Source organism: Canis aureus, chromosome 6, assembly GCF_053574225.1.
Source record: "Canis aureus isolate CA01 chromosome 6, VMU_Caureus_v.1.0, whole genome shotgun sequence".
NCBI lineage: Eukaryota > Metazoa > Chordata > Mammalia > Carnivora > Canidae > Canis > Canis aureus.
The window spans coordinates 59,011,057-59,024,501 of record NC_135616.1 but is presented as its reverse complement, the minus strand read 5'-3'; the positions used below and the strand labels follow the sequence as shown (position 1 = coordinate 59,024,501).

Here is a 13,445-nt window from a genome sequence, read left to right as displayed (position 1 = left end):
AGTAATATTGTTCCTGATCTCATATAGTGTAAGAGCCTTTTAAAGTATTATAGTTCCATTTCTTCTCCCCCATCCTTTTGATATTATTTTCATATATTTTAGCTCTACATATGTTATAAACTCAACACCCTCTTATTTTTGCCTATTAAAAAGTCCATTATCATTTAACAGAATTTTAAAATTAAGAAAAAGTCTTTTTGTATTTATCCATGTGTTTACCATTTCTAGAAATCTTCTTTCCTTTGTATACATGCTGATTTCCATCTGGTATTTTCTTTCTGATTGAAGGGCTATCAAGCTTTCTTAGGTGGCACCAGACAATTTTTATTTAGGCATAACTTTCACCATTCCTACAGCAGTACTCTTGTGAATTATGAAGTTTTTCTACTCTGGCATTGGGAACATGAATTATTTCTGACCATGAGTGAGCTCTGAGATTTTTTTCCCTCTGTTTCTTGTGGATGTTTCTTTTCCCAGCCTTGAGTCATTTCTTTACATGCATACTCTGAGAGTACTCAGCTGAACACAGGGCAGTTCTCCCTCTTTTAGTGAAGATCCTCTTCAGTACATTGTCATTTTGAATCCTGGTCACATTAGCCTTCCTGGTATCCCATTTGTATCTCTTCAACTCAGGGAAACTACTGGGCTTGGTTCCCCCTCCCTTGCCCTGTATCTTAGAAGCTAACTCCAGGCAGTAAAGTGGGAAAATTGTGATTCTCCCCTGATTTATCTCCTTTTTCTCATGCACCATTGTCTTCTACTGCCTGATATTCTATGTTTGAAAACCATTGTTTTATGTATTTTACACATTTAAAAAATAATTTCAGGTGAGAGGGTGGATCCAATCCCTGTTACAGAAAAGTTCTAAAAATACTTTAAGGTATTTTCATGTACCTTTTACTCATTTCCACCAATCATTTATATTTTACCATTTGCTTGCATATTCTCTCTCTCTCCCTCTCTCTCTCTCTCTTTCTCTCTTTCTCTTTTTTCCTGGAAAAAATTTTGAGAGCAAGATCAAGACATTATATCCCTTTATGCTTAAACATGTCAGGGTGCATATAGTAAGAACAAGGACATCTTCTTACATAACTAGATTAGAGTTATAAAAACCAGGAAATTTGATATTAATACAATAATGTCATCTCATCCTTTTTATCAATTGTTCCAATAATACCCTGAATAGTAACTGTTCCCAGTCCAGGATCAAATCCAGGATCCTGAATTACATTCAGTTGTCACGTCCCTTTAGTGTCTAATTTAGAACAGCTCTTCAGCCTTTCTTTGTGCTTTTTGACCTTGATATTTTAAAGACTTTAAGCCATCTGCTTTGTAGAATGTTCCTCAGTTTTGATTTGTCTGATGTTTCTTCATGATTAGATTCAGGATATGCATTTTTGGCAAGAAGACTACTGAAGTGATAGTGTATTCTCCTCAGTGAATCTTATTAGGAGGCACATAATGTCAGTTTGCTCCCAAATTGGCTGTGTTAGCTTTGATGGCTTGGATAAAATGGTGTTTTCTAAGTTTCTCTACTTAAAAAATTTCCTCTTTGTAATTAATAAGTAACTTTAGTGAAATATTTTAAAAATCTATAAATATACAGCTACCATCAAAAACTTACCCACCAGTTTTAGCACCCAATGATAATTTCTAACTCCATCAATTTCTCTATATTTATCAGTTGGATTTTACTATAAGGTAAAACATTCCTTGGTCTCCTATTTGTATGTTTTTATTGATGGCAGACTCATGGATTTTTAGATTTTATTAATGGATTTGACACATTATATTCTTTATTTACTTAGATATTAGAATCATCCAGATTTGAGGAGTGGAGAATCCGTCTATCTTATCGTTATCTTTTAATAGGTCTTTATGTTTCTTTGAATATTTTTTCAATTTTTTTCCCAATGAGATACTCCAAACTTTGCTTGTACGTTCCCTGTATTAGCTTTGGAATCATCACTTCTTTCTTCCTTTCCTTCCTTCCTCCCTTCCTTCCTTCCTTCCTTCCTTCCTTCCTTCCTTCCTTCCTTCCATTATTTTAAAGTAGGGCAGCCCCGGTGGCTCAGCAGTTTAGTGTTGCCCTCGGCCCAGGACATGATCCTGGAAACCCGGGATCGAGTCTCATATCGGGCTCCCTGCATGGAGTCTGCTTCTCCCTCTACCTGTGCCTCTCTCTCTCTCTCTCTCTGTGTGTGTGTGTCTTTCATGATTAAATAAATAAAATATTAAAAAAAAAGATTTTAAAGTAGAAGACAATGGTGCATGAGAAAAAGGAGACAAATCAGGTATTATGTATATATGTATTTAGATTGCAAATGGGATAGGGTCAGAGGGAGAGGGAGAGTAGACTCTTCTGAGCCAAAGGCCAAAGTGGGGCTCAGTCTCATGACCCTGAGATCATGACCTGAGCCCAAATCAAGAGTCAGAAGCTTAACTGATTGAGCCACCAAGGCATCCCTGGAATCATTTTGGAATCATCATTTCTTTATGAGGTTTTTGGTTCATAGTAAGGATAATAATAGTTAAAAACCAAGATATGGGCACAGTGTGTGCTCATTGTTACCAGTGTGCCATCACTTGTAGGCCCCCCAAGTGATATAGTTTGGAAAACAATACATACACACACATTCTTAATTCTACTTTTATCTATTAAAAAGCATGAGTTTATTATTATACTTTCAATTCAAATCAAATGCCACAGGATAGATCTTATTTTTCCTTTTTTTTCATTTTAAATCTATTCTCCAACAATGGGAAACTTGGTTCCAATATCTTCAGTATATTCATTAGTAATATACAGGCAAATGTTTAACAAATTGTTCTTCAAAAACAAAACAAAACAGATTTATAACATTTGCTTATTTTCATAGTGTGGATACTTTTCCCATGGCCTAATTCAATCAACTAACATGACTGTATCAGCGAATATAGAATTGGGAAAAGATGTTCACAGTTGAGAACCTAAGCAACCTAGACAAAACCTAAACAACATAGTGTACAAGAAGTGGTATTATAATCGCAAACCCATACATATGTAAAAAGCAACTATATTAAGAAGAGTTCAATATTTTATAACTTTTTGAAAATGTACATATAATGAAATAAACCTTATTATATCTACAATGTCAATGAGTTTTCATATGTAACTAATATATATGTTAAGAAATAAAACATTTTTATCACTCTAAAATGTTTTCTGATGCCTTTTCCTGGTCAATTAGATACTCAGAGGAAAACACTATTCTAATTTTTTTCATCATACATCAGCTTTGACTGTTCTGGTTCTTCACTATAAATAAATGATATGATATATACCTTTTAAAATCTGTATTTTTTTTCACTCAGAAAAATACATTTTGGATTCATCCCTATTGATGCATATGTAAGCAGTTTTTTATGTTAGTAGGTAGTATTTAATTTTTTAAATATACAATAATTTGTTTATCCATTTTCCAGTGATGAGTATTTGTATTCTTTTTACTTTTTTTTGTTTTTATAAAAAAAGTTGCTATACATGTTTCCATATAATTCACTTTGTAAATAAGTGTTTTTCTTTCTCTTTGACATATATCTAAAAATGAAATTACTGGTTCATAGGGTAGATGTTTGTTTAATTTTATGCGAAGTAAATAATTTTTTTCTTAATGGTCTGTAACATATACAGTCCCATCAGCAAAATATAAAATTTTGGGACAAAGTTCAGTTTTTGCAGACTTTTTATTTTAGCAACTCCAGTGGGTGAATAGTAGTATCTTCTGGATTTATTTTGCATTTTGCTAACTACTAGTGATGTTGTGGACTTTATATGTTCTCATTGACCACTGCATGTATTATTTGAGTTTTTAGAAATGTAGTGCTATAATGTATTTTTCATAATATTCTCTTAATTTCTTTTTAATATTTCTAGTAGCTATAGTCATATCGATTTTTCATTTTTCTGTTGGTAATAAATTATTTTAGCTGCTTATTTCTGCAAAGGCTATTATCTGTTAGTTTTTAAAAGATATTTTGCTAGATTTTGAGTTTCTAGTTTGACAGCAATATTGTTTCACTATAAAGATTTACTCCATTGTAAGATGACTTGGATTATTTCTCACAAAAAAAAATCTTTTGTAATTCTTTTATGTTTGCTATATATGTCTTTTAAAAACAATTTCAGTAAAGTTACCATACACTATTATATTAGTTTCAAGTCTCTTATATAAGAGATTCAATACTTCTGTGCAACACCTGGTGCTCATCATGGCAACTGCACTCCTTAATCTGCATCACCTGTATAACTCATCTCCCCACTCACCTGCCCTCTTGTAACCATCATTTTGTTCTCTATTGCTAAGAGTATGTTTCTTGGTTTGTCTATCTCCTTTTGCTTTTGCTCATTTTTGTTGTTGTTCTCAAATTCCACATATTAGTGAAATTATAGTGTATCTCTTTCTCTGATTTATTTCACTTAGCATTATACTCTCTAGCCCCATCCATGTCATTGCATATGGCAAAATTTTGTCCTTTTTATGAATGAATAATATTCCATTGTGTATATATACCACAACTTTTTATTTATTCATCTATCAATGGGTACTTGAACTACTTTATAGTTTTGCTGTTGTATATAATAGTTCTATAAACATAGGGGTTCATGTCTCTCTTTGCTTTAATGTTTTTGTATTTGTTTAGTAAATACCCAGTAGTGGGAATACTGGATCATAGGGTATTTTTACTTTTAGTTTTTTTTGAAGAACCTCCATACTGGTTAGCATAGTGGCTGCTCCATTTTGCATTCCCACCAATAGTGCACAAGGGTTCCTTTTTCTTCACATCCTTGACAACACTTGTTGTTTCTTGTGTTTTTGATTTTAGCATAAGTGTGACATGATATCTCAATGTAGTTTTGATATGTATTTCCCTGATGACATGTGATATTGTGCATCCTTTTATGTGTTTGTTGGTCATCTGGCTGTCTTCTTTGGAGAAATGTCTGTTCATGTCTTCTGCCCATTTTTAAATTGGATTATTTGTCTTTTGGGTGTGGAGTTGTATAAGTTCTTTATTTTAGATACTAATCGTACTAATGGACTATGTTTGCTAGTATTTTGTTGAGGATTTTTGCACCTATGTTTATCAGAGATATTAGCATGTAGTTCTTTTTTTTTGTGGTGTCTTTTTCTGATTTTGGTATCACGGTGATACCTCATAGAATGAATTTGGAAGTTATCATTCTTTTATTTTTTGGGATAGTTTGAGTAGAATTGGTATTAATTCTTCTTCAGGTGTTTGGTAGAATTCGTCTTTGAAGTTATCTGGTCCTAGACTTCTCTTTGGTGACAGTTTTTTGATTACTGATTCAACTCCTTGTTTATAATCAGTCTAATCAAAATATCTGTTTCTTCTTGTTTCCATTTTGATAGGTATGTTTCTAGGAAGTTATACATTTCTTCTATGTTGTCTAAGTTGTTGGTGTATAGTTTTTCATATTCTCTTATAATTGTATTTATGTGGTGGTGACTGTTATTTCTCCACTTCTATTGGTGATTTTGTTTATTTGTGTCTTTTTTATTCCTTCCTTTATCCCTTCCCTCCTTCCTTTTTTATGAGTGTAGGTAGAGATTTATCCATTTTGTTGATCTTTTCAAAGAGCCAGCTCCTAGTTTCATTGATCTGTTCTATTTTTGTTGTTTTATTTTAGTTTCTATATCATTTATTTCAGCTCTAATCTTTATTATTTCCTTCCTTCTTCTGGCTTTGGGTTATGTTTGCTGTTCTTTTAGAGCTCCTTTAGGTGTAAGGTTAGGTTGCTTACTTGAGCTTTTTCTTGTTTCTTTAGGTAGGCCTGTATTGCTATAAAGTTCCCTCTTAGAACTACTTTTGCTGCATCCCAAAGGTTGTGGGCCATTGTGTTTTAATTTTCATTTGTTTCCTTGTAATTTTTAATTTCTTCTTTGATTTTCTTGGTTGACTCATTCGTTGTTTAATAGCATGTTACTTAACCTCCATGTATTTGTGATATTTCTAGTTTTTTTCTAGTAGTTGATTTCTAATTTCATAGTATTGTGGTCAGAAAAGATGCATGGTATGACTTCAATCTTTTTGAATTTGTTGAGACTTGTTTTGTGGCCTAATATGTGACTATTCTGCAGAATATTCCATATGCACTTGAAAAGAATGTGTATTTTGCTATTTTAGGATGGAATGTTCTGAATATATCTGTTAAATCCATTTGGCCCAGTATGTCATTCAATACCACTATTTCCTTGTTGATGTTCTGTTTTGGGTAATCTGTCCTTTGATGTAAGTAGGGTATTAATGTTACCTACTCTTATTATGCTATTATCGATTAGTTCTTTCATGTTTGTTGTTAACTGTTTCATGTATTTAGGTGCTCCTATCCTGGATGCATAAATATTTACAAATGTTCTATCTTCTTGTTGGATTGTCCCCTGTATTATTATATAGTGTTCTTCTTTGTCTCTTTTTACAGACTTTGTTTCAGTCTATTTTGTCCAATAAAGGTATTACTACTCTGGCTTTTTCTTGGCATCCATTTGCATGGTGAGTGTTTCTCTGTCCTCTCACTTTCAATCTGCAGATGTCTTTAGGTCTGAAATGAGTCTCTTATAAAGACAGCATGTAGATGAGTCTTGTTTTTTTATATGTACTGTCACTCTGTGTCTTTTGATTGGAACACTTAGTCCATTTACATTCAAAGTAACTCTTGATAAATATGTATTTATTGCCCTTTTGTTACTTGTTTTGTGATTGCTTTTATAGTTTTTCTCTGATTCTTTCTTCTCTTGCTCTCTTTCATGGTTTGCTGGTTTTCTTTAGCGATATACATGGGTTCCTTACTCTCTATTTTTTGTTTATTTATTACTGATTTTTTAATTTGTAGTTACCATTCAGTTTATATGTAATATCTCCTGCATATAGCATATAGCATAACCTGATGGTCACTTCTTTTTGAATCATTCTTTACTCCTCTTCCCTTCATATTTCAGATATTTGGTATCATCTTTTACTTTGTACATCCTGTTTTTCTTACTTTTAGTTATGGTTTTGTTTTTTACTCACAGAATTCCCCTTAACATTTCTTGAAGGGCCGGTTTAGTGGTCATAAATATTATTTCAAGATTATTTATTTTAGAGAGAGGTAGAGTGTGTGCAAGGGGAGAGGCAAAGGGAGAAGGAAAGAAGCTGATCCCCACTAAGCATGGAGCCTGACATGGAGCACAGTCTCACAACCCCAAGATCACGACCTGAGCTAAAATTAAGAGTTAGACAATTAACTGACTGGACCATCCATGCAGTCTGGTTATGAATTCTTTTAACTTTTGTTTGGGAAACTGGGAAACTATCTCTCCTCCTATTCTGAATGATAGCTTTGCTGGGTAAAGTATTCTTGGCTGCAGATTTTTCTCTTTCAGCACTTTGAAGCTATCATGGCACACCCTTCTGGCGTACAAAGTTTCTGCTGAAAAATCAACTGATAGCCTTATGGAATTTCCTTTGTATGTAACTGTGTTCTTTTCTCCCACTCTCTTTAAAATTCTTTCTTTGTCACTGTTTTTTGCCATTTTAATTATTATGTGTCTTGGTGTGAACCTCCTTGAGTTGAATTTGTTGGGTAATCTCTATGCCTCTTGAATCTAGTTCTGTTTCCCTTCCCAGGTTTGGGAAGTTTTCAGCTATTATTTCTTCAAATACATTTTCTGTCCCCCTTTTTCTCTCTTCTTCTGAGATACCTATAATGTGAAATAAATTCACTTGACAGGGTCTCTGAGTTCTCTAAGTCTATTCTCCTTGTGTCATATTTGTCTCTCAACTGTTCAGCCTGATTGTTTTCCATTGCTATCCTCCAGGTCATTGATACGTTTCTCTGCTTCTGTAGCCTACAATTTTTCTATCTGTTGTATTTTTTTTATACAAAGATTTTATTTATTTATTTATTTATTTATTATTTATTTATTTATTTATTTATTTATTTATTTATTTATGAGAGACACAGAGAGTCAGAGACATAGGAAGAGGGAGGAGAAGCAGGATCCATACAGGGAGCCCGATGTGGGACTCGATCCAGGGACTCCAGGGATCATGCCCTGAGCCAAAGGCAGACACTTAACCACTGAGCCACTCAGGCGTCCCCCTGTTGTATTTTTAATTTCATTTATTGAGTTTTGCATCTCTGATATGTTATTTTTACCTCTTTGTCAAGGATGTAAATGATATCCTCTAGACCCTTCTCTGAAGTCCAGTGAGCATTTTTATGATCATTATTTTAAATTTTGCAACAGGCATATTGCTTATTTCTCTTTCATTTAGATCTCCTGCTGTGATTTTTCTTTTCATGTTCTTTCATTTGGGACATATTTCTGTCTCCTTATTTTGTCTACCTCTCTGTGTCTGTTTCTCTATGTTAGGAAAGTTAGCTATATCTTGTGCTCTTTACTAGTGGCTTTATGAAGAAGAGGTCTTGTAGTGCCCTATAGTGCAGTGTTCCCTGGTCCCCAGAACCTGGCACTGCAGGGGATTTTCCTATGCATGTATATTGCATCGTGCTATTGCGTTCAAGTTGCTTTTTTCTCAGTCCAGATGTATGCATTAACTCTTTGCCTCTTGTGGTCTGTGCTTGCTCTCTGCGATGTTAGTGAGATCCAGTCAGGCTGGCTCTCAAGGGCCTGACAGTAGAAATGCTCAGTGGCAGGGTGGTGCTATTAACAGAATTTGCACTGAGCTGCTAGTCCTGGGCTGATCCTCTGAAGCATTGTGGCTGTGGAGGCATGGCAATGCAGAGGTATTAGCTCTGCTGGGCACACACAGTATTAAGAAAAATTGCACTGAACCCAGGGCTGAGGCCAGCGGGCTTGGAGTGGGCAAATCCTCAGGAGAACTCTTGGGCAGTTTGTACTGCTAGCAGGTTAGATAGCAAATGTTTATGCAGTGCCACCTCCTGCAAGTGGCTCTGTGTATGTTGTGGAATTGGAGAGGAAAATGGTGCCTACCAGATCCTTTGTTCCTAAAGAAGTCCCCCAATACACTTCAAATACAGTGTAAACATATCTCCCTCCCATTGTGCAAGCTATTGCTTCTATACTGCCTCTCCTCGGGCAACAGCTCTCTTCAAGAGCAGGGACCTAGCTATCACTTGCTCTCCTTGCTCATCCAGTGATGAGTCATCTGACTCTTACACCTCCATGCTCCAAGTCCTGCCGGTTATCAAACTCATAAAATTCAGCCCCTTTGGTCTTCAAGGCCAGATATTATGGGAATTCATTTTCCTCTGTGGGCTCCCTGGAGTTTTATTTTCTTTGTACACATAGCTCCCTCCTTCCTGCAGGCAGCTCCTGGCCACTGTTTCTACCCTTCCTAATCTCTCTGATACAGCTTCTTTTCTATATTTAGTAGTGGAGTTTGTTCTACCAGTCTTCATGTCCAGTTTATTGATTTGGACATGAGTGATAACTAGTTGTGAACCTGGACAGGGTGAGCTTAGGGTCCTCCTACTCTACCATCTTCTGGCACATCTTATTTAATGTCTTTTAGTCTCTGGATGCCTTTAAGACACTTTCTGTATCACTGATTTTGAAAACTTTGATTATAATGTACTTTTTTGTAGTTTTCTTTTTTGTGTGCTTAGTATTCATTGAGATGCTTGAATTTATGGGCTTATATCACTTTTATCAAATGTGAACAAATTTCAGTATGATTTACTTAAAAATTTTTTCTGTCCTTGTTTCCATCGAGGACTCCATTTCTGTATATCATAGGATGCTTGAAGTTTTCCCACAGCTTACAAATGATCTGTTCATTTATTTCTATTTCTAATAGTTTTTATAGCTATGCCTTTAAGTTTACTAATATTTTCTTCCATGTTGTCTAATATGCCATTATTCATATCTAGGGTATTTTCCATCTCACATATGTTAGGTTTAATTTCTATAATTTTGATTAAGCTTCATAAAACATCTTCCAAGCCTAGAGTAAACATTTTAATTTTTCCTCTAGCTTCTTAAATATGGGACATAGAATTATAATAACTGCTTAAAACATATTATCTACTAATTCTGTCATCTGTATCTTTTGGGGAGATAGTTTGGATTGATTGTTTTACTTTTTTTTTTATTGCCACCAGTCTTCCACCTACCACTCTGCTCCTTGCATAGTTCTAATATTTTATTGGTTTTCATACATTGTAAACTTTACTATTATAAGTACTACTGAGATATTTTTTCTGACACTATTAGTTTACTTTTAAGTCTTGACTTTAGTTTCTGTCGTTGTCGGAATAAGACAGTGTTTAGTCTTGGGCTAATTTTGCTCTACTATTGAGGCAACACAATTCTTATGATTCTACCCAATGCTCACTGGATTATGAGGTATTTACACTTTGGCAAATAAAACTATCATCAGACCTAAGTCAGCTCTGGGGACTATTTTCCTTTTTGGTTCTTTCCCTAACCTTGACATGAATGTTAGGATATACATTCTGAATATTTGTGAGAGCCCTCTCACTACTCTTATTCTCTCTCTTTCAGCTCTCTTCTTTGTGATATTCTGACCTACGTACTCTAGCTATTCCTGACCCCCCACCCCCCACCTCCAGCTTTGTCTCATCAATTCTCAATTCAGAAAGACCAATAGGTTCTGTCTAGGTTCTTTCTTCTTACCCACAAACCAGGAAACTCTCTCCAGGCACTTGGCTTAAGATTTCATAGGATTTACTTCATTTGTTTCCATTATCTCAAGGATCTCTTCTATTCACTGTTTTATATCCAGTGTCTTGAAAAACATTGTTTCATATATTTCCTCAGGTTTTTAGTTGTTTTAGGTAGGAAATCAATTGTATCTTGGGTGAAAATAGAGACCCATGTGTCTTTTAAAAATTTAAGTGAGAAGTAAAATGGTAGAGTAAGTAAATCCAGAAGTCTATTGTTCCAAAAAAAAAATCAATGGAAAAAAAAACTTAAAAATTGTCTGGATCAACATTTTAGGAGTTCTGGAAACTAACTAAAAGCTTGCATAAACCAGGGAGTACTTACTCAAGAAAACCCAACTTGATCTAAATAAGTACAGTGAGCTTTGTGATATTTTAAACTATTCTCTACCTCAGTGGTACCCTTGAAAATAACATTCTGAATTCTGGCACCACAGGGAACAGAATGGACTTTATTAGCAAAAAGTTGTAATGGTTCTGATCTATCTGTTGCCTCCTTGGTAGGTCAGCTTAAAAGGCTTGCCTTTATCTTGCCTAACACAGGATTATCTGTAGACATTACCCAGGGTGCATTTGTCCAAAAAATGTTTATAGGCAAAGATACTTAGTATTGCTGCCAGAAACAATAGATAACAGTTAAATTAATCAATATAATTAAAAACAGTTGGGAGGAGATATTGAGAAATGAGATGTTTTGGAGAATAAGAAATCAGAAAAACTCTGACATATTGTTGAAAATACACATGCTCAGTTCTATGCATACACTCAAAAAAGACCTGAGGAGGTTATGAGCTCTCAGTTTATTTTTCTGGCTTGGTTCAAAAAGGAAGGGAAGGTTAAGGAAGAGTTGTAAATTATGTGGTTGAATGTGGAAGACACACACATAGGAGCCCCTGCACAAGACTGGGTGGTTTTCTAGGCTCCACACCTTTAGGAAAATCCATGTCCCATCACTAGCTGGCTACAAAGCTAATGGAACAGAGACTTTAGTGGCCACATATGACAAAACCTACAGATTTTACAAAGTTAACTCAAAAAGTCACTAAGCAAGCAACTAGCAATAACTACAAAAAGCAGCAGATGCAAATCTCTGGAAAGAGGGGGTGGAAATCTGATTACCAGAGTTGCTGTATCATAGTATTCAAAATGTCCAGTGTTCAATAACTAGAAGTTATGCAAAGAAATGAGAAAGTTTTACTCATACAAAGAAAAAGAAAGTCGATCACCAGAAACTGTTTTTGAAGAAGTACAGACATTGGACTGACTAGGCAAAGACTTTAAATCAGGTATTTTAAATACGTTTAGCTTAAGGAAACCATTTGCAAAGAACTAAAGGAAATTATGAGAATGATATCTCAAATAGAATATATTAGTAAATGGAAAAAATTTTAAAGAAGAAAATAAGTATTTTGGTATAGAAAATTAGAGTAACTGAAGTGAAAAACTCACTAGAGGGGCTCAACAACAGATTTTATCAGCTAGAGGGAAGGATCAGTGAACTTAAAGATAGGTCAATTGAAATTGTCCTGTCTGAGGAGTAGAAAGAAAAAAGAAGAAAGAAAAATGGTCAGAACCTAAAAGACCTATGAGATACTATCAAGCATACCAACATATGCACAGTAGGAGGCCAAAAGGAGAGGAAAGAAAGAAAGGGGAAGAGAGAGTATTTGAAGAAATAATGAGTAAAATCATCCTAGAATTGATGATAAATTTGAATCTGCATATCTGAGAGTCTCCGTGAACTCCAAGTAGATAAACTCAAGTAGATCCACACTAAGATGCATTATAATGAAACTGTGGAAAGGCAAAGAATATTGAAAACAGCAAGAGAAGTGACTCATTATAAATCAAAAGGCTCCTTAATAAGATTAGCAGCTAATTTCTTATCAGAAACCATAGAGGCTAGAAGACATCAATATGATATATTCAAAGTGCTGGGAAAAAAAGTGTCAACCAAGAATTCCATCCAGCAAAATTATCTTTCAAAGATGGGCAATTAAGACATTTCAAGGTAAATAAAAACTGAGAGAGTTCATTGCTAGTATACAGTAACTTGACGGGAGACTAAGAAACAAAGAATACTAGTAATGGTAACTACACGTGAAATTATAAAAGTTGTATTAATGTATTTTTGTATTTTTGTTTGTACTCCTTTTTTTCTTATATATAAATGATAGCTACATGAAATTATTATTATAAATCTATGTCAATGTGCTCACAATGTATAAGGATATAATTTGTGACAAGAATAACATAAGGAGGGGACAGAACTATATAGGAGGAAGTTTTTGTAGTAGGTATTGAATTTTAAGTTAAGATTGTAATAAATTAATATTGTTATAAAGATGTTAATTATAATACCTAGAGCATCTACTAAGAAAATAACTCAGAACTATGTAATAAAAGAAATAAAAATGTAATTTAAATGATACACTAGAAAATATTTGACAGAACATAAGACAGTGTTGGAGGAATTGAGGAACAAAACTGATATGACATATAGAAAACAAATAGCAAAATGCAGAAGTCCTTATCAGGAATGATGTTAAATGCAAATGGATTAAACTCTCCAATTAAAAGGTAGAGATGAGTAAATGGATTAAAAAAATCATGTTTCAACTGCATGCTGCCTTTAAGAGATGCACTTTAGATTTAGATATACAAATAGGCTGAAAATAAAAGTATGGAAAATACACTCATGAAAACAGTGTCTAAAAGTCATCCGGAGTAG

The 13,445-nt window shown here is 34.2% G+C and overlaps 1 long non-coding RNA gene across 1 annotated transcript in view; it reads left to right on the top strand.

Annotated features, from left to right (window-relative positions):
• LOC144316197 (uncharacterized) overlaps positions 1-13,445 on the top strand; it is a 230,698-nt gene that overhangs the window by 123,818 nt on the left and 93,435 nt on the right. The window lies entirely within an intron of this gene.